The sequence below is a fragment of the Panthera pardus genome, unplaced genomic scaffold, assembly GCF_024362965.1.
Source record: "Panthera pardus isolate Hobbes unplaced genomic scaffold, ASM2436296v1 HiC_scaffold_15, whole genome shotgun sequence".
Classification (NCBI taxonomy): Eukaryota; Metazoa; Chordata; class Mammalia; order Carnivora; family Felidae; genus Panthera; species Panthera pardus.
The window spans coordinates 60841505-60867952 of NW_026526710.1; the positions used below are offsets into that span (position 1 = coordinate 60841505).

A 26448-nucleotide genomic window follows, 5' to 3' on the forward strand; every position below is an offset into this window, starting at 1 on the left:
AGAGAGAGAGAGAGAGAGAGAGAGAGCATGAGTGGGGGAGGGACAGAGAGAGAGGGAGGCACAGCATCCGAAGCAGGCTCTGAGCTGTCAGCACAGAGCCCAATGTGGGGCTTAAACTCACAAACCGGGAGATCATGATCTGAGCCGAAGTCGGATGCTTAACCGACTGAGCCACCCAGGTGCCCCTAATTTTTTTGTTAATGTTTATTTATTTTTGAGAGAGAAAGACAGAGCGTGAGCAGGAGAGGGACAGAGAGAGAGAGGGAGACACACAATCTGAAGCAGGCTCCAGGCTCTGAGCTGTTAGCACAGAGCCCAACTGTGGGGCTCAAACTCATGAACTGTGAGATCATGACCTGAGCTGAAGAACAGACAGAAAGAAATTAGCAAGGATACAGAGTATTTAAACAACACAATTTACAAACTTGATACAAAGAATCCTATACCTACCTGCCACGGGATACATGTTCTTTTTAGGTGTATCCAGAACATTTCAACAGTTGTCCAGGGGCTCCTGTCTGGCTTAGTTGGTGGAGCATGTGACTCCTGATCTCAGAGTCATGAGTTCAAGCTTGGAGATTGGGCATGGAGCTTACCTTAAAAAAAAAAAAATTGTCCCAAGAGTGGGCAGTAAAGGAAATCTCAACCACTACAAAAGCACAGAAACCCCATGCAGCATGTTCTCTCATCACAATGCAATTAGATAAAAAAAATAAAAGTTCTATGTTTGGAATTTAAGAAAAACATTCTAAATAACCTATGCATCAAATAATAATATGAATTAGAAAATATTTTGAACCAAACAGTAATTAAAACTCTGAAGGTCAAAACGTGGATTTCTGCTTTTGGCCCAGGTGGAGAAGAGTGATCAGACTGACTGCCTTGATTTACACAGAAAAACAAACAAAAATTAAGAAACAATAGTCTTCAGATACTGAACAACAAAGAAGCACAGGACATTCATTGATAAGAGAAAAAAATTAGGTGAGTCCTATGATTGCCCCAGCTTACTACATGGAAATAGCTAAAACTGGCTAACTTTTGTGTTTCGAGGCTCCTGGGTGGCTCAGTCGATTGAATGTCCGATTTTTGATTTTGGTTCAGGTCATGATCCCAGGGTCAAGGGATCAAGCCCCATGTCAGGCTCCAGGCTGAGTCTAGAGCCTGCTTAAGATTTTCTCTTTCCCTGGTGGGGGTGGGGGGTGGGGGGTGGGGGGGGGGGGTGGGGGTTGGGAAACAGGTGATGGGCATTGAGGAGGGTGCTTGTTGGGATAAGCACTGGGTGTTGTATATAAGTGACGAATCATGGGAATCTACCCTCCGAAACCAAGAGCACACTATACACTGTATGTTAACTAACTTGACAATAAATTGTATTTAGAAGAAAAAAAAAAAAAACAGGTGAATCTGAAAAGAAAAAGAAAAGTTACATATATAATTACAATTTTGTGAAAACATCTGTGGCTTACCTTTTTATCAAGACTACAGAATGTAATAAACTCTCAGTGTATTTTATATAAGAACTTATGTTACAAGAAGATGATGAAGAAAAAAAAGATGATGAGGGTCTAAAAAAAAATAGATTCCCTCTTTCCCTCTGCCTCTCTCTGCCACTAATGCTCTCTCTCCCCCTCTCTATCTAAAATAAAGTAATAAATTAAAAATATTGGATCTTCAAAAAAAAATTTTGTCTTTCAAAAGATACCATTAAGAAAGTAAATATGGGTGTTTGGCTGGCTCGGTGGGTGGAGCACGCGACTCTTGATATCAGGGTTGTAAGTTTCAGCCCATGTTGGGTGTAGAGATTACTTAAAATTTTTTTTTTTAAGTGACTAGACAATCTGCAGAATGGGGGGAAATACTTGCACATCCCATATCTGATAAGGTACTTGTATCCAGAATCTGTAAAAACTTACAACTCAATAATAAAAGGCGGGATGCCTGGGTGACTTGGTCGGTTGGGCATCTGACTCTTGACTTCAGCTCAGGTCATGATCTCACAGTTCATGGGATAGAGCCCCTCGTTGGGCTCTGCCCTGACAATGCAGAGCCTAGTTGAGATTTTCTCTCTCTCCCTCACTCTCCGCCACTCCCCCATGCTTACCCTCTCTCTCTCTCTCTCTTTCTCTCTCTCTCACAATAAGTAAATTGACTTAAAAATAATAATAAAAGGCAAAAAAATCCAATTAAAAAAATGGATAAGGTATTTGAATAGACATGTCTCCAGTGAGACATGTACAGTTGCCCAAATAACCACATGAAAAGATGTTTGACATCATTAGTTATCAGGGAAATAAAAATCAAAACCAGAGTGAGATATACTACCCCCTGCTCACAAGCTGGCTAGGACAAAAAATTACAAGTGTTGGTGAAGATGTGGACAAATTAGAACCATCCTACACTAATGGTAGGAAGAAAATGCTAGAGTCATTTCAGAAAATGGTTTGGCAGGGTCTCAAATGATTAAATATAAGGTTACTGTATGACCCAGCAATTCAACTCCTAAGTATATACCCGAAAGAAATGAAAACATATGTCCACACAAAAATTTATACATGAATGTTTGTATTAGCATTATTCATAACAACCCAAATGCCCCCCAGCTGATGAGTGGACAAACAAAATATGTTCTGTCCTCACAATGGAACATTATTCGGCCATGAAATAAAAAGGACTGAAATACCAGTACATGCTACACCTTGGATGACCCTTGAAAGCATTATGGTAAGTGAAAGAAGACAGTTACAAAAGACCACATGTAATAGGATTCTATTCATATGAAATGTCCAGAGACAGAAAGTCAATTGATGGTGCTTAGGGCTGGGAGGATGAGAGGTACGGGCTGAGAGCTAAGGGTACAGTGTTCCTTTTGAGGTAATGGTTGCACATGTCGGTGAATATATTGAAAACCATTGAATCGTATACTTTATTTTTTTAATGTTTATTTTTGAGAGGGAGGGGAGGGACAGAGGAAGAAGGGGACAGAGGATCTGATGAAGGCATGGCACTGACAGCAGTGAGCCTGATGTGGGGCTCAAACTCATGAACCATGAGATGGTGACCTGAGCCGAAGTCAGACACTCAACCAACTGAGCCAACCAGGCGCCCTGAATTATATACTTTATTATTTTTTTAATATTTATTTATTTTTGTTAAATTTTTTTTTAACGTTTATTTATTTTTGAGACAGAGAGAGACAGAGCATGAATGGGGGAGGGTCAGAGAGAGGGAGACACAGAATCTGAAACAGGCTCCAGGCTCTGAGCTGTCAGCACAGAGCCCGACGCGGGACTCGAACTCACGGACCGCGAGATCATGACCTGAGCTGAAGTCGGCTGCTTAACCGACTGAGCCACCCAGGCGCCCCAATGTTTATTTATTTTTGTAAGAGAGAGACAGAGACAGAGCATGAGCAGAGGAGGGGTAGAGAGAGAGGGAGATAAAGTCTGAAGCAGGCTCCAGGCCCTGAGCTGTCAGCACAGAGCTTGACATGGGGCTTGAACTCACAAACCATGAGATCATGACCTGAGCTGAAGTCGGATGCTTACCCAACTGAGCCACCCAGGTGCCCCATGAATTATATACTTTAAATGGGTGAATTGTACAGTATGTGAATTATATTTCAATAAAGCTGTTGAAGAAAAGGTATGCAAATTAACAAGGAAGAAGTGGAGCTGTTTCTATCACAGATGACGTAGCGAAGTGAGTGTCCATCCCTGCACGTAGATGCGTGGTGTGGGCAAGCAGATAGCCAGAGCAGCCCAGAACTCAGCCTTTTGTTCTAATTCCATTTCCAGGTCTCTAGCATGCATATTTTCTGGAAACATCAAATGCACCCATATGGATGTGGGTTGGGAGGCAGTGTGTGAGAGGGAGCTTCTGGTTTTTGTCTCTAATTCTGACCCCCGGACTTCATGTCTATCTATAGAGAACCACTGCTATATCCCTAAATACCCCCCTAAATCAATCTCTTAAGTACAGAGACATGCTTAGATAATCACAGTAAAATGAACAAATTCGGAAAATTTAACTGATGTAGTATTGCTATCTAATATATAGTCCAGACTCAAATTTCTCTGGTTGTCTGAATAATGTGCCTCACAGGTGGGGGGATGGGTGAAATAGATAAAGGGGATTAAGACATACAAACTTCTGGTTACAAAATAAATAAGTCACAGAGGTAAAAAGTGCAGCATAAGGAATATAGCCAATAAGATTGTAAAAATGTTTGGTGACAATGACTGACTGTACTTACCTGTGAGCACTATACTCTGGTTTCTCTTCAGATCGAATAAATCTTTCGCCTTTTACTTACCTGTGAGCACTGTGTAATGTATAGAATTGTTGAATCATGTTTTACACCTGAAATTAATATAACATTGTTAATTATACTTCAGTTTTTCTCTTTTGTTTGAGAGACAGAGTGAGTGATAGTGGAGGAGGTGCAGAGAGAGAAGGAGAGAGAGAATCTTAAGCAGACTCTTTGCTATCAGCATGGAGCCCAATGCAGGGCTCAAACTCATGAACCATGAGATCATGACCTGAGCCGAAATCAAGAGTCGGACACTTAACTCATTGAGCAACCCAGGTGCCCCTACCTTTCAGCTTTTTATTTTTTTTAATGTTTATTTATTTTTGAGACAGAGAGAGACAGAGCATGAATGGGGGAGGGGCAGAGAGAGAGGGAGACACAGAATCTGAAGCAGGCTCCAGGCTCTGAGCTGTCAGCACAGAGCCCGACACGGGGCTCGAACTCACGGACCGTGAGATCATGACCCGAGCCGAAGTCGGACGCTCAACCGACTGAGCCACCCAGGCGCCCCACCCTTCAGCTTTTTAAATGCAGGATGCTGGGGTGCCTGGGTGGCTCAGTCAGTTGGGCATCCGACTTTGGCTCAGGTCACGATCTCGCCGTTTGTGGGTTCAAGCCCCGCTTCAGGCTCTGTGCTGACAGCTCGGAGCCTGGAGCCTGCTTCGGATTCTGTGTCTCCTTCTCTCTCTGCCCATGCCCCGCTTGTGCTCTGTCTCTCTCTGTCCCTCAAAAATAAATAAATAAATGTGAAAAAAAATTTTAAATGCAGGATGCTCAGTGGCACCTGGCTGGCTCAGTCAGTGGAAACTGCGACTCTTGATCTTGGGGTTCTAAGTTTGAGTCTCACGGTGGGTATAGAGATTACTCAAAAATAAAATCTTTTAAAAAAAAAACCCATGGGATGCTCAGGCGGATAAAATGTTTATGAAAAAAATAATGTACTTCATAACAATTGTTTTTCCAATCTAGGAGCATACATTGTGTGCCGTTGTCTCTGCCTGAAGCCAGCTTTTGATACCTGATTTTGACCATTTTGCTCTGACCATTTTGCTTGTGCTGCTTCATTACACCCCCATTTCTAGGTCTGTGAAACTTTCTCCCCCCAGTTTCAGCTGCCTGAGCGAGTCCAGCCAGGGTGGGCACAAATCGAGGGACCATTGCATATTGAGGGCCATGCCGTGAAGAGGCCCTGTGCTTTGCCTCATATTCCGCCTTGTGGGAAGGGCAGTATTGGCGGTAGATTTGCCTTTGCTTATACTAAATCAAGAAGTCCTGGGGCACGCAGCCGGCTCAGTCAGCGGAGCATACGACTCTTGATCTCTCCGGGTTGTAAGTTCGAAGCCCATGTTGGGTGTGGAGATTATTTAAAAATAAAATCTTTCCAAAAAAAAAGAGAGAGAGAGATTGAGAAGTCATGGCCTAGGCAGGGGCTTGAGTTGCCAGCAGAATAGGATTAGCTGTTACAGCTTCTGCTGCATGGGAGGCCTGTGGAGCTGCATGTTGGGTAAGAAGTGCAGCATGAATGAAAAGCTGTTCCTCATCAAGATGCTTCCGAAGCTATTTTAAGAGTAGGCTGAGGATTGTGTGTGGATGTCCTTGGAGCCTGTTTGGTTGCCAGGGGATCTTCTTCTTGTGATTTATCATGGGAGCACGTGACCAATGGCACACCACAGTGTGGCCAGGACTCTGTACCTGTGTGTCCTGTCTTTGACGAGAGACAACCTGAAGAGGCCACTCTGCCAGCTGTATTTGGTACCACGCTGCACGCGTGTCCTTCTGACCTTGGCTTCCTCTCACGTTGTACAGGTATATATTTTTAGGTTGATCCTACCATGCCCAGCTCGCACAATGACAATTTTCTTTAAATTCTGCAGCAGCGGTCGTGGGCTGACAGCCTGCCCCCACTGCGTTGTGAAAGAGAATTGCTCTCTCTGGCCTTTTCAGGATCCAGATTTTCTACAGCGTGTTCAGACACTGATCCTGCTTCCTGGCAATGTAACCATGAAGGCATCATGTAAACTCCCAGGTGTCCAAAGGATATAAAGTTGCCCTCCCTCCCTCATCACCCATTCATTCATTCACTTATTTGTTAACAAGCTTTATTAAATACTATGTGTTAGGTTGTGGGGCCCCAAAGATAAATAAGAATTTTCCCCTCAGTCTCCGGCGGTTTATAAATACACAGAATATCAGACTGGAAGGGACTATCCAGTCCAAATTTTGGTCTTATAGCCAAGGAAACTACAATGTTAATGCAAGGCCATATAAGGGAGATTGAGACTTACTACAGTTTAGCCAAAAGTAGGTGATACAGAGGAAAGATCCTTGGGGTGGGAAATAAGCCTGGGTTCTAATCCCAACTCAGTCAGTGACTGGGTGTGACACCTGGTCAGTCATTTTACTTCTTTGGGTCTCAGTTTCCGGCTCAGTCAATTGAGTGTCCAACTTTGGTTGTCATGATCTCGCAGTTCATGAGTTCAAGCCCCGCGTTGGGTTCTGTGTCGACAGCTCAGAGCCTGAATGAAGCCTGCTTCAAATTCTGTGTCTCCCTCTCTCTCTGCCCCTCCCCACTCACACTCTGCCTCTCTCTCTCTCTCAAAAAGAATAAGTAAAACATATTTTAAAAAATTGTAAAATTAGTAACCAATGACTGAGAAAATATACAGTAACAAAAAGCTAATATGAGGTCAGAAATTAACATCATTTTATATTAACTGGAATTTATTCATCAAAACGGTATCTACAGATATTTGAAAAATATTTTTAACATCTTTTTTTAAATTTTTATTTTTTTTATTTTAGAGAGAGAGCACGTAAGGTGGGGGAAAGGAGCAGAGGGAGAGAGAGATTGAGATTCTCAAGTAGGCTTCATACTCAGCGCAGAGCCCGATGCAGGTCTCTATCCCATGACCCTGGGATCATGAGCTGAGCCAAATTCAAGAGTCGGATGCTCAGTTGATTGAGCCACCCTAGCGCCCCTCAATTTTTTCCGTATTTTTCTCTCCTCAAGTCTGGATATTTTTACCAACCTATCTTCCAGATCACCGATCTTGTTCTCGTTAATCTGCTGCTGTTAGACATTTCTCTCTCCCCCCCACCAATCAATACACAGCTTTTATTGTATCTTTAACATACCACAAATAAGTCTGAGGAATCATCTGACATCTTGCTGTTTCTGTAGCTGGGCAATTTAGCTTTCATTCATCAGCCTGCTGAACTGTTCCCTTTTCAGAAACAGATACCATCCAAAAACCTCCTGATATCCTTGTTTTTAACTCTTGTGGCCTGCAGAATCAAAGCAGCTGAATTTGATACAAGTTCAATGTCATTTCCTTCAAGAATTAACTCACCTTTCTGGGATTGAGATACCAAAAAAGTAATGCCAGGCCTCATCCGAACCCCATGGGTATATTTTTTGCCCAAGAAATTTTGGATTTCAATAAGAGAACCATTCTCTTGAATAACAACATTGATGGAGAAATGAGTGTATACAGACCTCATCTTGTAACGGAAGCCCGGTGTAACGCCCCCAAGCATGTTCTGTGTATGACTGAAGATAATGCGGGCGGTAGCCAGTTCCTTTCCATTTCTCTGCCATTTATCAGTTCAGAGCCTCTCCTTTATCTTTTCAAGGACTACAAGCTCTACGTTGATGTGACCGAAAGTCCTCCACAGTGTTCCTCTGGGGTCCTTCACGGTAACAGCGCACCCCTTCAGAGTGATGTCAACACTTTCTGGAATGTTGACAGTCTCATTGCTGAGAACAGTCTTCGTTCTCCCAGCAGATGCGGCAAGAAGAGAACCTTGGCAGACACTTCTGTTGTATTATTGCCCGGCTTTCAGCTTTCCTCTCCCACACCATTTATGATTCAGCACATTTCTCAAAGGTAGAAAGAATTATACTTTTTTTTAAAGTTTATTTATTTATTTTGAGAGAGAGAGAGAGAGAGCATGAGTGGGGGAAGGACAGAGAGAGAGAATCCCAAGCAGGCTCTCCGCTGTCAGCACAGCCCCTGACATAAGGCTCGAACCCATGAACCATGAGATCATGACCTGAACTGAAACCAACAGTCGGATGCTCAACTGACTGAGCCACCCATGTGCCCCATTTATGCTTTAATGTAGATTTCTCCATATCACCCCATGTGGTCTGAAATTTATACTTCAGTTCATATCCTTTTTTTTTTTTGTTTGTTTATTTATTTTTGAGACAGAGACAGAATGCGAGCGGGTTAGGGGCAGAGAGAGAAGGAGACACAGAATCAGAAGCAGGCTCCAGACTCTGAGCTGTCAGCACAGAGCCCGACAAGGGGCTCAAACTCACCAACTGTGAGATCATGACCTGAGCCAAAGTCGGACACTCGACTGAGCCATCCAGTCACCCCAGTTCACATCCTTTTGTAGGAAGCAAGTATCATCTCAAAACCCTGATATCAATCAGACGTGTTTATAACCGACTTACAGACCACTGAAACACTGTGGACATATAAAGTGCAAACATTATAGGGGCGCCTGGCTGGCTCAGTCAGTAGAGCATGTGACTCTTGATCTTGGGGTTGTAAGTTCAAGCCCCACCTTGGGTGTAGAGCTTACTTAAAAAAATAAAAAATAGGGTGCCTGGGTGGCTCAGTCAGTTAAACATCTGACTTTAACTCAGGGCATGATTTAGCAGTTTGTGGGTTCAAACCCCACGTCAGACTCTGTGCTGACAGCTCAGAGCCTGGAGCCTGCTTCGGATTCTGTCTCTCTCTCTCTCTCTCTCTCTCTCTCTCTCTCTGCCCCTCTCCTGCTCATGCTCTGTCTCTCTCTGTCTCTCAAAAATAAACAGAAATAAATAAATAAATAAATAAATAAATAATAGTAAATGTTAAGGGGCACCTGGATGGGTCAGTCGGTTAAGCATCTGACTTTGGCTCAGGTCCTGATCTCATGGTTCAAGAGTTTGAGCCCCGCGTCAGGTTCTGTGCTGACAGCTCAGAGTCTGGAGCCTGCTTCAGATTCTGTGTCTCCCTCCCCTACTTGCGCTCTGTCTCTTTCTCTCTGAAATAAATAAACATTTAAAAAATGTGTAAAAATATTTTTTAAAAGTGCAAACATTGTAATTCATCTTTTTTCTCTCCTTTTATTATTCACATGGGCCATAAGTACCAATATACCCATTCAGTTCAACACTAGGTAGATGCAAACATTGTGGGAAAAGCTTTAAGCGCCTTGGTACATCTAAAAAAACCATTGCCCAAGGGAGAAATTCCAGAGGGAGGGTGTCCAGGCTTGCTCTCTGAGCAACAATATCTGTTTGGAATAAAATTAGTTTCTTAGGAAAATGTATGAAGCGGAGTACAGTAAGGGACTTTTTTTGTTTATCTGAAATTCAAATTTAACTGGTCATCTTGTATTTTTATTTGCTAAACTGGCCACTGGTGTGTATCCTCTGTGGATGGTGTCTCTAAATGAGAATTGATTCCAATATTACGGAAATCTTGATAATGGGAGTCACAACGTTGACTGGTCATTAATGCAAGTAAAAAATGGAAATAAATTGGGTTTTGAACCCAGCCCCTTATTGAATTGTCTTATTGTTCTAACTCTTTTTCAGCTGGTTTTGTTGGCTTTTCCAGATATGTAATTATTTCACTGCAAAAAATGACGAATTTACTTCCCCCTTATCAATTTTGATTCCTCTCATTTTTTTCTTAGGAGGTACTCTCGTGGTAATACCAAGGTGGTGATAGTGGTAACAGTAAATGTTTTAGTCATCATTGCTGTGTAACAAACTACCCCCAAACTGGCATGAAATAATCACAGATTCTGTAGATGGGGAATCTGGGCAGGGCACAGTGGGCATGACTTATCCTTTCTCCTTACTATCTATCCGCTGCCTCAAGTTTAAAGATTTAAAGGCTGGGAATGATTCAGTGGCTGAGGGGTGGAATCATTGATGTCTTCACTCAACATTTCTGATGGTTCTTGCTGGCTGTTGGCTGGGGTCCCAGGCTGCCAGCCTCTGGCTGACACACTTAAACATAACCTCTCTGAGTGATCTTTCCCAATATGGTAGCTGGCATGACAGAAGTAGAAAGACAGAGGTGTATTGCATTGTTATGATCTAACCTTAAAAGTCACAAAGCATCAGAGCTCCTGGGTGGCTCAGTCAATTAAGCATCTGGCTCTTGGTTTCAGCCTGGGTCATGATCTCACAGTGTGAGTTCAAGCCCTGAGTCAGGCCCTGGGCTGATAGTGTGGAGCCTGTTTGGAATTTTCTCTCTCTCCCTCTCTCTCTCTCTGCCCTTCCCCTGCTTGTGCACACACACTCTCTCTCTCTCAAAATAAATACACTTTAAATGTTTTTTTTAACTTTATTTATTTTGAGAGAGACAGTGCATGCATGGGGGAGGGGCAGAGAGAGAGGAAGAGAGAATTCTAAGCTAGATTCGCCACTGTCAGCACAGAGCCCAATGCAGGGCTTAAACTCACAAAACCAAGAGATCATGATCTGAGCTGAAATCAAGAGTCAGTTGCTTAACCAACTGAGCCACCCAGGTGCCCCTAAATAAATAAACTTTCTTTTTTTTTTTTTTTTTAAGTCACAAAGCATCACTTACACCGTACTATATCTTCCCAGACAGATTTGCGAAGACCACCCACAGAGTCAAGGGCAAGGGAGGAACATAGACTCTTCACCCAGTAGTTGGATTGTCAGTATTACATTCTAAGAAAAGCATGTGGGATAAAAGATTTCCTTGTGGTCACCTTTGGAACATACAATCTGCCAAAAGGAACAGCCTTGTGTTCCTGAGTTGAGTAAAAATCCTTTCAGTAAAGGAATTTCATCTTTAAGCCTCAGTTCAGATTTGTTTATTTATCATGTCAAAGAAGTCCCCCTATTTTTAAGTTTTTAAAAAATAAATAGTAGATGGTGAATTTTTTCAAATGCCTTTTCAGCATCTATGAATCACCTATTGAAGAAGCAACAAAATAAGGTAAAAATGAATGAGGTTGTATTTGCTTCCTTCAAGCCACGCCTGCAAGTTGATCCCTTCACTCAGTGAGTATTTCTGAGCACTTATTGTGTGCCAGACCCTGTGCTAGGCACTCAGAAACAGAAGTGGTTCCAGCCCTCAGGAAGCTTATAGCCAAAATGATCCAGGTCCAATTAAGTACCTGAAATCCGACCTTTGTGCCAACAGATGCAGAAAGGGGTGTTACTTCCGGCCCTCCCACCCATATCCTAAACAAACTTGGTAACCTGCTCGGTTGGGCAAACTCTCATTCCCCATGGGGTATTTACATATATAATTTTAGCCACCAGAGGGCAGTCACACTTAAAAAACACTTCCAAAGGGGAAGAAAAAAGACCCACCCATTCCTTGAAAGGCCATGGAGAGGGGTGGGGGGTTCCTGGACTAGAGTCAATCGACATGGTGGGACTCACTCCAATGGGGACATAACCCAGCACCTAAACCACTCTCCCACTTCAGGCCTCAGGGTCACACCAATTTAGCACGAGGCTCTGGTCCCTTGAGTGGAGGATGATGTAATGGAAACTGACATGGACCGTAATGAAGTAGCTCAGAGGGTCTGACAAATCAAACACTTCAGAAGTTAACTGCATAGGAACCCCTACGGGGAGGGGCCTAGGGCACCCACACACCCACCACCCTTCAAGTCCTCACTGAAGAGAGTCATTCAGTGAGTATTTATTGAGCAGTATATATTCAACAACCAGCCCTGTATGGGCAGGAGAAAAATAGACTTGTTCTGGCTCCAAAGAGGGGTCTCACTTGCACAATACTATGAGAAGGCAGGAAGGACAGCCCCACGGCCAAGAGCGTCCAGTTAGGATGTCCCTTCTCTCTGTTCCAGGAGAAGCACGCAGGAGACCACCCAAGACAATAGCCTCTCCAGATGCAGCATGCAGCCCTTATCCTTGGGGTCCTGCCAGTGAAGGTTGTGCTTCCAGAAAACCCAGGCCTTCTCCTTCCTAGCCTAGGGTGAGGGATCTAGGTCCAGTTTTTTGTTTTGGTTTGGTTTTTGCTTGTACCACGTGTTTTATCAGAGCTGCACATCCCCTTCTCAATCTGGGGCTTGAGCAGCTTTGGGAACACATAAGCGACAGAGACTTTCAAGCTCTTTCCTACTCAGCCTCCTCCCACTCCCACATCAATGAATGCATAGCCCACCTGAATGAGAAGAGGGAAAGGGAGGAAAATGGTTAATATCTCGAAAATACTCTCCTTCCACAGGGCTGTGAGACTGCACAGGACTTAGCCTGAGTCTGGCATAGGGCAAGAACTTGGTGAGTGTTAGTTATTATAGGTCCACAATCCCTTGCTAGAATTTCCAAAGCTTTAAAAACCCAAAGGTCTTTCATAATTCGTTTGGCAAAACTTATCTGCCGTGAATTCATTTGGCAGCAAAAGCTCACCCGAACACAACACCACTGATTTTGGTGTATGTGGACCACTTGGCGGGAGTACTCATGTATTCCTACAGTATTTGATCACAGGGTGTTGTCCCAGACTCCACTGTGTGTGTTGTGAGTCTATGGTGTAAGCACTTGATTGTCTTTCCAAAATCGACCATTCTCAGTTCTAAAACATAACTGGTCCCCAGGACCTATTTCTATGTGAAATCTAGGTTCTATATCATATCGCTTCTATTATCTAGCTATGTGACATTAAATGTGGTAGACAGACCCTAGGATGGCCCAAAGATTCATGTCTCCTGCATCATGCATGCCCTGTATAAGCCCCTCCCTTTGAGAGTGGGCAGGACCTGTGACTTGCTTCTAAGTAACTAGAATCTGGCAAAGGTGAAGAGATTTTGAAGATGTAATTAAAATCTCAAATCAATTGATTTTTATTTAATCAAAGGGCAGATTATACTGAGTGAACCTGACTTAATCAGGCAAAAGCCTTTAAAAGAGAGACTAGGCCCTCCCTGAGATCAGAGACTCTGTCAGTTGTTGGCTTTGGAGGAGCTGAGGTGCTGTTAGAGGGCCTCGGGAGAGGCCCATTTGGCAGGGAACTATGGGCAGGCATTAGTCACAGAAAACATCCACCTGACCACCAGCAAGAAATCAAGATCTCAGTCCTGCAACCATAAGATGAATTCACGAAGGAGGAAATGCTGCCAGCAACTCGAAGGGGCCTGGAAACAGATCTTTCCCCACTTGAGACTCTGATGAGACAGCAGCTCCAAATGATACCTGGATTCCAACATAGCAAAACTCAGAAGCAGTGGACCCAGCTAAGCCAAACCCAGGATCCCGATCCGTGGAAACCGACCTAATAAGTGTGTGTTGTTTTAATCCACTAGATTGTGGTCATTGGTTATGCAACATAGAGAACCAGCATGTCAGAGACATCCCTTAACCCCCCTGGGCTCCAGTTGTTCATCTGCAAACTGGGGAAGTGGGCACACATAGGAGTCTTTCCAGCTCCAGCTTTTGGAGACTCTATGTACGGGGCATTTGCTGGGTGCTTTGGAGTTAGGAGCTGGGGGGAGACTAGTTCTCTCAGTGGGTAAGCAGATGCAGGAAGGGTGTCATTGAGGCAGCTGGTGCACAGGCAGGGAAAAATGCAGGCAGCTGAAGACTCACCCTGAGTCCCCAGTGACTCGGCTGCCAGGCTGGACACTGACCACAGCTGGCATTGCTCCTGGCTGCAGGAGCGATCATCTTTCAGAAGCAGGAAAAACAAGCATCCTCTTTTCCCTGCTCTGGAAGGGACGCTTTACCACGCTGGGCACCCGCCCCCATCTCTGTCAGCTTAGGAAGGGGCAGAAGATTCCCCTCTCACAATCTTCACCTCCAGACATCTAAAGCTCTTGGGCTGGTGACCTCGGGAACTGACCTGGGGAACTCAGGGGGAGCTGAGTCAGGGAGGGCATCAGGTTTCCTGTGAGCTCTTGGCAACTCTCTGAAGTGGGTGAGGGTGTGCTTCTGTGTTCTCCCACCAGGCCAATCCATCACGTCCCCTTGCTTTCCCCTTGCCTGTCACAGGGAACCCAGACCACCGACAAGCCCCAGAGGTGGCACATCAACTCTCTGCCTTCCCTCCCCCAAATACTCCCTCAGACACAGCTCACATGCTCATTTGACTGGCTGAAGTGATTGTCCCTTATTAAATTCCTTGGAGGATGACCTCATTAAGCCTTGTTATGGGTCACTTCTATTTCAGGGAGAATAAATTTGCTGGAATCTTTCTATGGTCGGCTAGTTAATTGAAACCTGAAGTAGGGGGTGGGGGAGGGGTAGGCATGGGTGAGGTGGTGAGTGGGTGGCCAGTGTAGACTGGCAGAGTGAGGAGCTGGGAGCTGGTGCAAGGAGGAGGGAGGGGGTCCATATGAAGGGGACCGATAAGAAGGAAGACGCAAGCCGTGGAGGGGGAGGGGAGACAGAACAAATGCACACTGCAGCCTGATCTGCCAAGATAGCCTCCTAGCTCCCTCCCAGGCCTCTGTGCTCAACCCTGCTCGACACATGAGTCCAGACCAGCACGAAGTGATAAGGGCCCAGGCCAGGATGTGGCAACAGAGATGGAAAAGAAGGAGATGTGAGAGGACTTGGAGACCAATTTGATATGAGGACAAAGGAGAGGAAAGTGCTCAAGATGACCTTGAAAGATCTCTGGAGAACTGGGGAGATGTGCCAGCAAACAAACCCAGCAGAGGCCTCAGATCGATGCCGAGCTCATAGCTCTATTGTTTAAGGAACCCTTTCTTCTTCACCCACTTCTGAAAAAATGTTTCCCATGTCCAGTTTTCTAGCTCTTCAGTCATGATGGGCTAACGTGAACTGGGTGCCCACTGTGGATCGGCCCCCGTGCTGGACACAGGGGACGTGAATATAAATAAGCACCCTGCACGGCCCAGGGTGCTCCAGACCTTCCTAAGCAGTTAACGGCTCTCGGAATGTTTTACTTCAATTCCCTGTTCAAACAGTTTTGCTGATCTTCAGGATGGGCACTTCACAGAAAGAGGGCATAAAGATGGAAGAAGGTTTTGTGGGGGGGACCTTAACATCAAGTGAACGTGTGACATTTGGTACAGCTGGAAGACAGGTGGCCGCTAATTAGTCGAGGGGCCCCTGGCTGGACTCTTGAACTTCTGGGCCTGGCTTCCTTCACCTGCAAAGGAACAAGGAGGATTAGGTGATTCTTGATTCCTGGAAACTCTCCTACCTTACTTTCTATGCTTTGTTTCATGAATATGCAGTGCTGAGACAAGTTTGATTTCTATAGAAATGTAGGGTACTCCTTTATTTCAGAAGACAGTAGTAACGTGAGCACCCACGGAGTGGGTATGGGGCGTGACATGGAACCTTTATTCCCTGCTTCTTGTGTTCCAATCTGGAGGTGGCTCCACTGAGCCACATTTCTGGAGTCTCCCTGGTTTCTGTCTCTGTCTCTTGCCCTCTCTGCAGGAAAGATATCTGACTGGGAAGTTTGAAGGAAGGAACTGAGAGCATGCTTCACTAAGACCAGCTTCCTGAATCCACATGCCCAGCCACCTCAGAATGTGGCTGTATTTGGAGACAGGGCCTTTCAAGAGGTAATTAAGTTAAAATGGAGCTCTTTGGGGCACCTGGGTGGCTCAGTTGGTTAGGCGGCTGACTTGGGCTCAGGGCATGAACTCGCGGTTCGTGGGTTCGAGCCCCGCATCAGGCTCTGGGCTGACAGCTGGAGCCTGGAGCCTGCTTTGGATACTGTGTCTCCTTTTCTCTCTGCCCCTCCCCTGCTCATGCTCTGTCTCTCGTTCTCTCAAAAATAAATACAAATTAAGAAGAAATAAATAAATAAATAAATAAACAAACAAACAAACAAAATGGAGTTGTTAGGGTGTTCCCGGATCCACTACAGCTCACATCCTTGGGAGATTAGGACACAGTCCATACAGACTGAAGAGAGGTCCTATGAGGACGTTGTAGGAAGGAGGCCATCTGCAAGCCAAGGAGACCTTAGAAGAAACTAACCCTCTGACACCTTGATCTTGGACTTCCAGCCTCCAAAACAGTGAAGAAATAACTTTCTGTTGTTTAAGTCCCCTGTCTGTGATACTTCACTATGGCAGCCCTGGCCGACGAATACACGATTTTCTTTGGGACTTGCCTGCCTACAGAGGGTGTATATTCAGGACTGCTCATCGTACAGAAAACCTACTTTCTGGGAGAGGACTGAGTCTGTTAGGTCCGTCTGCTGCTAGGTGAATGTCTGTCTGCAGTGGCTGGGACATATTAGGAAGTCCCTGGGGGCGGCACATGTGCCCCATGTCCTCCAATCCGGCTTTCATCTACTGTAAAGTTGACATATAAATGTTCATCTATTTCCTGTGTCTGTCTTCTCAATCGGTTCCAAACTAGAGGAGGAGCTGGGACAGGGTTATTTATTGCACATCCCCTCCCACCTCCTCCAGGAAAGGAAAAAAGGAAAAAGTACTGTAGCCCATGTTACATATTAGTTTTCCCTGGGGATTTTTTTTTTAAGTTTATTTTATTTTTGAGAGAGAGAGTGCAGTGCATGCACACGGGTGTGCAGGGGAGCGGCAGAGAGAGAGAGAGAGGGAGACAGAGGATCTGAAGCAGGCTCTACATACTGACAGCAGCGAGCCTGACTCAGAGTTCAAACTCACTCGGGGCTTGAAGTCATGAACTGTGAGATCATGACCTGAGCCAAAGTTGGACGCTTAACCAACTGAGTCATCCAGGCGCCCTTTCCAGGGGACTTTGTTCTTTTTCCCAAACCCGTCTCTTAACTGATGCCCTTACCACGCCCAAATGGGTGCTTTCCGTCCAGGACCACTCATTCCCAGGATGGCCTGGCTCTTAGATTCCACTGGGATGCCCACCTAGAACACCTTTCCTCTTCTCTGTGCTGCAAGATTCTCTTCATTCTCTGAGTCTTGGCTCAGAGGCCTCCTCCTAGCTGAGTCCTCCTCGGCGTGCATATTTCTATTATTTTGTCACACAGTCCTAATGTTAGGTGACTTCATGTCCGTGTTCTCTACTAGGACAGACCAGGCTGAGCGCTGTACCTGGAAAGACTTCCTCTGGTCACATCTGTGTCCCCAGGGCTCGCATGGTGCTTGGCTCCAAAGCAGGAGTCCATAAAGGGCTGGAGTATGAATGAGTGGCAGGATGACATTTTGACATATTAATCTGTGTGTTTCTCATAGTTTTCCACCCCACCCCTTCCATTTTAAGTATACTGGCCAGTTGGTAATTCCTTAATTTGGGCTTGGTGCAAAGCAGACGAGCCTGAGTTCAATGACTTCCTGTCCTTTGAACAAATCTAAACTCAGTGGGTTTTCTGTACATTGTGGGGGAAGGGTAGGGGTAAAGAGGGAGATGACATTTGAGAAAGAAGAAATGAAGGTCTAGAAAGGGGGAGAGAGTTGTGGGTGCCCTTACCCTTGATGGAGGTGGCCAGCAAAGATTTTTGCTCCCCAAAATGACATGAAAACAGAGTCAGCTACTGCCCATCACTGGGGTTTGGCAAATGATGTATCTACATTGGATGAAAGACAAGACCCCACCCTACCTTTCTGGGCACTTGAGATCTGAGGGTCCTAAGTGGGGAAGGGAAATGAAGCTTCAGGAATGACCGACATGGACTTTCTTGCCAGCTGGGGCCTTGGAGTAGAAATTAAATTGATGTAGGGGTGCCTGGGTGGCTCAGTTGGTTATGTCTGACTCTTGATTTCAGCTCAGCTCATGATCCCAGGATCATGGGATTGAGCCCCATGTCAGGCTCCAGGCTGAGTGTAGAGCCTGCTTAAAATTCTTTCCCTCTCTCTCTCTCTCTCTCTCTCCCTCTCCCCAGCTTGTGTGCTTTCTCTCTCTCTAAAATAAAAAATAATATAAAATTTTTTTAATTAAATTGATTTATAGGACATAAAGAGGGGCACAGGGCTGGCACAGTTGGTAGAGCAAGTGACTTTTGATCTTGGGGTCATAGGTTTGAGCCCCACCTTGGGTGTAGAGATTACTTAAAAAATAAAATCTTAGGGGTGCCTGGGTGACTCAGTGGGTTAAGCATCCAGCTCTGCTTTTCAGCTCAGGTCATGATCCCATAGTTTGTGGGATCAAGACCCACATCAGGCTCCCAGACTGACAGCACAGAGACTACTTGGGATTCTCTCTCTCTCCCTTTCTTTCTGTCTCCCCACCTCCACCCTGCTCACACATGTGCACGCATGCACGTGTGTGCTCTCTCTCTCTCAAAATAAATAAATCTTGAAAAATCTTGAAAAAATTTATAGGACATAAAAAAAGGTGGTATTTCTTACATACTTGAGTTGGAGGATAGATTATCATCCACTAGGAATGAATTCTGGAGCCTTTAAGTCCTGCAACGTTGCTCCCCATCCCCCTCTTCTGCCCCCCAAATTTTGCCAAGACTTGAACTGGTCCAGAATTTAGCCCCTCATCCCCTCATCTTTTGCCTGTAGTGTGGCCATTTGGAGAATGTTTTATCATTCTCAAGACTGGATGGTGACCTGTCCTCATGGCAGCCTGGCACAGCCCCAGAAGGGGAATTCTTCAGCCACCAGACGTCTCCTTCCAGACACTGAAGGCTCCAGTAAGGCAAATTGTATCCTTCACTCAAGGAAGATGGAGAGTAGAAGTCTTGTTCAAGGCCAAGCCCCAGGCATGAGAGGGTGAGGAACCCAGGGAGACCAGAGAAGAAGCTCCAAAGGAAAATGAACCCAGGTGGGTGGGGGTGGGGGTGAGTCTGTGTGGGATAGGAAGGATTCCTCTAGTCAGCACTGGGCCATTGGGAGCAACGTGCCCAAGCATGCCAGGAGATCTATAGAGTTCCCTCTCTCTCTCTCTCTCTCTCTCTCTCTCTCTCTCTCTCTCAGACCCACTGGTTACCTCCACTCTACTAAAGACCTCTTAGAAACCACAAGCATCTCTATCCCATCTCCAGCCTCTCTCTTGTGCATGCTGTCCCCCTCCACCTCGATGCAGAGCCAAAGCTCCCAAAGAATGGTGTGGTGATGGAATGTCTGACTTTCTCATGCTCCTTCAGCCTGGGGACACAACATCTATCTCTGAGGTAGACTGGGGAGGAGAATATATGTTGAGAGGAGGAGAGCAGACCAGCAAAGAGAAGAGGGGAGGCTGAGTGGGGACTGGGGGGGGGGGGACAGAGGGAGGAAGGAGAGCTTGGTTGAAGTTCCCCCAAAAGCAGAGTCTGAGACAAGAGCTTGCACATAGGTAGTTGACTTGGGAAGCTCCTCGGGTAGAGGAGGGAGGGACTGGGAAGAGTAGCATGTGGAAGGAGGGAGAGACATTCTGGGGGAATGCTACCACATTGGTCTCCATGGAGGCTGAACGGAGTATGGTCCTGCTGGTCGCCTCTGAGGAGCACTGCAGAAGGGGCCATAGAGTTGTCCACCCGAGGGAAAGAAGACAGGACACTCATCTACCAGTTTCGGCCTCTGCTGGCTGAGTGTCACCCCGTGGACTGTTGATTCCTTCTTTCCTCCAGGTTCATCCAGAGTCCTCTGTCTGAGGACAGGAGGGAAGCGGAAGAGGCATGCAGCCGAAGCAGAAATGTGGGCCAAGAAGATGTGAGCCGGGACACAACGCAGGAGCGGAGGGTAAAGAAGATGCAGCCAAAGAATGGAAGGAGGAAAGAAAAGAGGGAACAGCGGTGGGGAGGGGAAGACAAGACAAATGTGATTGGTCCCTGTTTGGGGGAGAGATATAAGCCCAGCAGGGGCACCCTTGAGCATCTGGGGACCCTCTGCAGAGCTCCTGATATTGGCTGGGGTGAACCCTCAGTGTCACTGCCTTGTCTGCCACTAGAATCTGGCAGGCTGGCTGGCAGGCACAGGGGAGCCTTGGCAGTGACAGGACATCCCCACCCCCTGGTAGCCAGGGGCAACCTCTTTGGGGCCTTCCAGGAAGATAAGCTGCCTCCTTAGTGTTTCTGGCTCTTCTAGTTCAACAACGTAGACTTAGGGTTTCTGGCTGAAAACACACGTCTCCCAAGAGGCAGATTAATGGCATATGGTTATACAAAAGGATCGTCACCTGCCAGAATGAAGGCAAGCTTCCTGCAGTCCCTGTGGCAATAGAAAATCCAGTTTGGGGTACGGTTGCCACCCTTACTCCAAAGGGTTGGGCGAGGAAATAGGCTCTTGAAGCTTCTGAAGTTTACAAAGGCCTGAAACGTCCCATATTTGTATTCTGTTTACACTGTGCGCCCACTGTCAGCCCACCGCAGAGCGGGACTCTCCCCATACAATACTGACCTTTCCCTCTCTGACTTGTTTTAGTACTAATAATCAATAGCCCAGATTTATCTCTCAACTCTCTTCTTAATATTCTTTCCCTTTGAGTTATTCTTGTCTTCTTTAATTGTAAATGCTAGAGCTTCTTTGTTCCTGGTATACGAGGACTGAGAAAACAGTTGGGGCTGGGGCTTGGTCAGAACACATAGATGAATGTGCGTTAGATTGGTCCTCCCAGGCTGTCAGATTGTTGTGACTTGAGAATTCTGAAGAACCTGGCTAACCAAGAATATCTCTCTCCTCCCAGCTGACCTGCCTAGATGTCTGAAATTCCTATCTTTTATGTCATTCCCTGATGACTTCTAGAGAAGTGTTTATTTTAGTTGGACAAAATGCCATCACCTGGGAGAGGCAGTGTGTTAGTCAGCTATCACTCTAGTAAGAATTGGGTTGCTTAATTAATTTTTGTTACGATGTGGAGACTAGAAGCCTTAGAAATTGAGTCCTAGGCCAGGATGTTTTGGGTGTCAGAGGTGGGGAAGAGAGAGGCAAAGAAGGCTACAGTCCTGGGGCCTTGAGGGGTGACAGGTGACAGCACTGACTGGGTCAAGGAGGGTCCTGGATGTAGTGAGAAAAGACACACCAAAGAGAAACTGATTTTACAGTTTGCCTTAGGTAAGGCCACCTTGTACATCCCATAAGCAAGGTCTTAGGTCTCTGAAGACAGGGACTGGCCGGTGTATATCTTGTACATCCTTCGGACTGACCCACAATACATGGGTGTGTGTTCTCTTAGGTGACAGAATGGAGCCAGCTGTGCACACATAGTTCACTCAGTGAGGCCTTCCCATCACCCCAGGGAGGGATCTTGAGCTGTCTCCCCTGGGAGCTGGTCTTTTGCTCTTCTGGGGACTTGAAGGACTCATGGCAAAAACCACAAGTGGAATTAAAAGCCGGAGCAGCTCTACTAAGTGCATTAAGGGACACATTTCTCCAAAAAGCAAAATTAGTAAAACAGAAACCAAAGCCTGTTTTCTGCAAAATAAAAGGGTGCTCTCTCAGGCTCCCTTCTTGGCCCGGTGGTTACTCGTGGTTCCCAGTAAATGACAGTTGCTCCAGAGGAGGGAGTCCTTTGGAAGCTGCCTGGTTTCCTGCATCCCTGGGTCTGGCCTGTCTGGCTGGCGAGGGCCCTCCCAGCCTGCTCCCCTACAGAGGTTCGGTAAACCTCTGCTTTGTCTTTCCCCCAGGGGCCCGTCCTGTTTCCCAAAGCCCGGTGCCTTTGCACTGACTCCTCAAGAGAGGAGTCACATGAGATCCTCTGCTTCATTTAATTTTAGGTTATTGTTGCTGCTGTCAGTCTATTGAAGTACTTTAATGAATGCTCGTATTGTTCTCAGGCTGGAGCCTTTTTCAAGTGATCAGCACATTATAAAACACAATAATGAGTCTAATTCCCACCCCCCCCAACACACACACGCCCGCGCACACACACACAATGGCATCCCTAAGGCCTCCAGATATGTGCGGTGGTGAAGAGTCTGGGGCAGCAGAGCTGGGTTTGGTCCTGACTCTCCTGTCCAGTGCTGGTGACCTGAGGCAAGTCATTCATTCATTCATTCATTCATTCATTCATTCATTCACTCATTCAGTAAGCAATTATTCAGTATCTCCTTGTGTCATATAATCTCTGCAAAATGTTAATAATACCTGCTCTTACTTTCCTGATACCTTTCCTGACTGTTTAGAAGAGCTAATGAGGGGTGCCTGGGTGGCTCAGTAGGTTAAGTGGCCCACTTCGGCTCAGGTCATGATCTCGCAGACCGTGAGTTCGAGCCCCGTGTCGGGCTCCGTGCTGACAGCTCAGAGCCTGGAGCCTGTTTCAGATTCTGTGTCTCCCTCTTTCTGACCCTCCCTTGTTCATGCTCTGTCTCTCTCTGTCTCAAAAATAAATAAACGTTAAAAATTAAAAAAAAAAAAAAAGAAGAGCTAATGAAATCATAGTGTTCAAGGTAAACTGCACATACATATGTTGTTTCGGGAAAAAGATGAACACAAGGGGCGCCTGGGGGGTTCAGTTGGTTAAGCGTCTGACTTCGGCTCAGGTCACAATCTCACAGTCCATGAGTTCGAGCCCCACGTCGGGCTCTGTGCTGACAGCTCAGAGCCTGGAGCCTGCTTCGGATTCTGTGTCTCCCTCTCTCTCTGCCCCTCCCCCATTCGTGCTCTGTCTCTCTGTCTCAAAAATAAATATTATGGGGCGCCTGGGTGGCGCAGTCGGTTAAGCGTCCGACTTCAGCCAGGTTACGATCTCGCGGTCCGTGAGTTCGAGCCCCGCGTCAGGCTCTGGGCTGATGGCTCGGAGCCTGGAGCCTGTTTCCGATTCTGTGTCTCCCTCTCTCTCTGCCCCTCCCCCGTTCATGCTCTGTCTCTCTCTGTCCAAAAATAAATAAAAAACGTTGAAAAAAAATTTAAAAAAAAAAAAAAAAAAAAAAGATGAACACAAAATTGGAGGAGAGGGAGGTGAGGGCCCAAATCACAGCAGTTGATACATCACTTGTATGAGAAATACAACTATTCTGGACTGTCTCTGCCCTGTATTTTTGGATCCCATCCTTTCCTCAAGCCAGACTTTGCCTGGGATACCTTTCTCTTCATCTCTATCCTTGGAAGCCCTGCTTTCTCCAAGGCACTGGTCAAAAGCTTCCTCTTCCACAAAGTCCTTCTTGCTCTCGGGAATTAATTTCTCCCTCCACATGCTCTTCCCCTGCTTTGGGGATTGTTGTGTTCCACCTGTGAACTACTGTGATTTGTTTCTAGAATGAGCCCTATTACTAGACAGACACCAGTGTTCTGGAAGGAGGTATGGGCTGTTCTTTTCCAGGAATCCTGGCTCTGCCCCTTCAGCTCATGTAACCTTGGTCAGGCGCATTGTCTTCTCTGAGCCTCAGTCTCCTTCTGTAAAACCTACCTGCCCTTGCTGACTGTAATGAGGATAAATGAAATACCACATGTGAAGGGCCTAACACCGTGTGCCTTACTTTTAGTGGCTGGGCTTGCAATAGATGTCTTTTAAATAAAATTGAAGGGCATGCACGCGTACTTCTTTGGGTGCTCCTAAGACACATGTGGAGTAGATGACCGCTTAAGGGGTGCCAGTGGGGGGGGGGGGCGCTGGATGGCTCTGTCGGTTATGGGTCCGGCTTTGGCTCAGGTCATGATCTCGGGGTTCGTGAGTTCGAGTCCCGTATCGGGCTGTCTGCTGTCAATACAGAGCCCTCTTCTGATCCTCTTTCTCCCTCTCTCTGCCCCTCCCTGGCTCATTCTCTCTCTCTCTCTCTCTCTCTCTCTCAATAAGTAAATTAATTAATAAACAAACAAAAAAACAAACAAACTTAAAAAAAATAGGTGCCATTGAGGAATGTTGGGACCATCTCCCCACAGGATTTGGTACCTGAAATATCACCATGAAAGATTAATTCCTCCTCAAAGTCACTCCTTTACGTTTCAGTACCACCGGGAAAGGCAAAGCATCCAACTACTCCACCTCCTGGGGTCTTGGGTGCTGGCAGCATTGGCCACCGGTGAAAAAGTAGAGACACCACAGGGAAGGGAGGTGAGGAGTCTGAAGAGAGATTTGGTAGGATTGGTCTTGCTAAAAATAACATGTTTATTTAAAACATATATTAAGGGACACCTGGGTCACTCAGTAGGCTAAGCCTCTGACCCTTGATTTCAACTCAGGTCATGATCTCATAGTTAGCCCCATGTAGGGCTTAGTGCTGACGCACGGGGCCTGCTTGGGATCCTCTCTCTCTCTCTCTCTCTCTCTCTCTCTCTCTCTCTCTCTTCTCAATAAATAACTAAATAAACTAAAAAAAAAATACAACCAAGTATATTAATTTTCAGTCCAAGTTTTTAGGATCCCGAGTGGTTTTTTCCTGACGCCAATTCTCTGACAACAGTTAGGTGTTCAACAATTCAGTTCAGTTCTGACACTAACTACCCAGAGTTAGCCTAGACCCCACAAGAGGGCCCCCACTTCGGATGCCAGCACAAGAAAAGTCCCCAGGCTACCCACACTTATGCCAGGCAGACTACAGATTTGGGGGTCCCCATGACTCTCCCATAAGTTCGGTAATTCGCTAGAAAGTCTCGGAACTCAGGAGAGTACTTTACTTATGATTACTGGCTTTCTATAAAGGATACAACTCGGGAAGAGCCAAATGGAAAAGAATCATGGTGGAAGGGGGGCTGGGGGCTGGGGCAGAGTTTCTGTACCCTCCCCCAGAGCGCCACTCTCCCAGCGTCTCAATGCGCTCCGCCAGCATGGGGGCTCTGCGAATGCCGTTGTTTAGGGGTTTTTATTGAAGTTTCAGGCTGTAGGCACAACTAATTAAATGAGTGGCCATTCGTGACTGAACTCAATCTCCAGCCTTTCTCCCCTTCCTGGGATGGGGGTGGGGCTGAAAATTCTAACCTTCTCCTCCAGAGGTCTGTCCCTCTGGCAACCAACCCCCAATCTGAAGCTACCTGCGGGCCCACCGAGACTCCCCTCATTAGCACAAACTCTGAAGTGTCTGCAAGGGCTTTCTTAAGAATGACAAAAGGCACTCTTATCACTTAGGAAATTCCAAGGCTTTTAGGAGCTCGGTGCCAGGAACTGAGGACAAAGACCTTATAGTTTTAATTAGGCCACAGATCCCCTGATGTTGCTCTTACTTAAAAACCATAGTTTTCAGAGCTGGAGAGGGGAAGGTGGGAGACAGGGGACCTTCTCCATAAGGCTGGTGTTTCAGTTGCTCTGAAGTCCTTGAGGTTTTTTTTTTCAAATCACGGTGTATCTTTGGAACTCCCTTATCTGCACGCCCCTCCCCCACCTGCCCAAGGAAGGTCCCTAGGGCTTCAGGCCCTTCCCTTCTTTCCTAATGCTTTCCTCCCCTCTCCTTCAACAGTAACCAGATTTAACCTTTCCCGTCCCAGAGCTAGACCTGCCCCCCAGTGTGATCAGCGTGGGGTCAATGCCTTGCCAGGTTGTTTGTGGGCAGAGAGGATCTGCTGTCTGTGGTCCTGCTCATAACACTCAGTAGAGGTGGAGATGTCACATCCTGCTTTCCTCCTGGTGCTTAAGGAACTCAGCCCAGCAGGTCCAGACTCCTTAAGCTCACATCCAGCCCCCCAGCCCAGCAGGCCCAGACTCCTTAAGCTCACATCCAGCCCCCCACCTCCCTTCAGGCCTTCCCTCTCCTCGCCCCTCTGCTGTGCAGCCACAGGCAGTCTGGCCCTGGGGTTGTCGTCCTCCAAACATCCCAGGGACTTTTTCACCTCTAGCCCCTTTTTCCCCAAGGTCAGCTTCTCTGCATACTCTTTTCTCCCATCACATATATTTATTGGATTGTCCTGTCTGCCAGGCTCTGTGCTGGACACCCAAGGGGGCTTGGAGAAAGAGAGGCATGGGCTTTGCCCTCGGCGCTGACTCTCCTCCTTTGTAACAGAGGTGAGGCGGGCTCCAGGTTCCCTCAGGCATCTCTCGTTGCCCTCGACTCCACTCGTTGCCTGCCTCCTCCCAGCCTCTCGCACCACTTCCTTGTCTTGACATCCTTTCCAGTTTCTGTGTCTCCTTAGGCAGATCCTCAGATGGACTTCCTCCATTCACACCCACGAACGAGTGTCTCTCCCAGAGCAGGCCCCGTGCTCTCCGGTGACTCAGATGGGTGAGGAAGAGGAGCATGCACCACAGGCACCTGGGAGGGCAGATGTTACGGAGGGAACAAGCTGCTCCTGTGATGGGCAGTGGAGTAGAAGATTGCAGCTTCCAGCCTGGAGGCCCCACAAGGTCGGGTGCTGTGTCATTCAGAGCTAGTCCTTACAGGAAAAAAATGAGAGGGCAACACACA

General features: G+C 46.5%; 1 protein-coding gene and 1 pseudogene across 3 annotated transcripts in view; one reads left to right on the forward strand and one right to left on the reverse strand.

Annotated features, from left to right (window-relative positions):
* Positions 1–26448, forward strand: part of HAUS1 (HAUS augmin like complex subunit 1) — a 44431-nt gene extending 17983 nt beyond the window's left edge. The window contains exons 10-13 of one of the 3 annotated variants that reach the window (XR_002084366.2): positions 855–984; positions 11255–11357; positions 19807–19918; positions 26177–26448. The gene's annotated coding sequence lies outside the window, so the exon portion shown is untranslated. Of the gene's footprint in view, positions 1–854; positions 985–11254; positions 11358–12175; positions 14520–19806; positions 20583–26176 lie in introns of those variants that run through there. The other 2 variants (XR_002084365.2, XR_008422273.1) reach the window with 2 other exon arrangements.
* LOC109275600 (60S ribosomal protein L9-like) lies at positions 7510–13966 on the reverse strand (annotated as a pseudogene).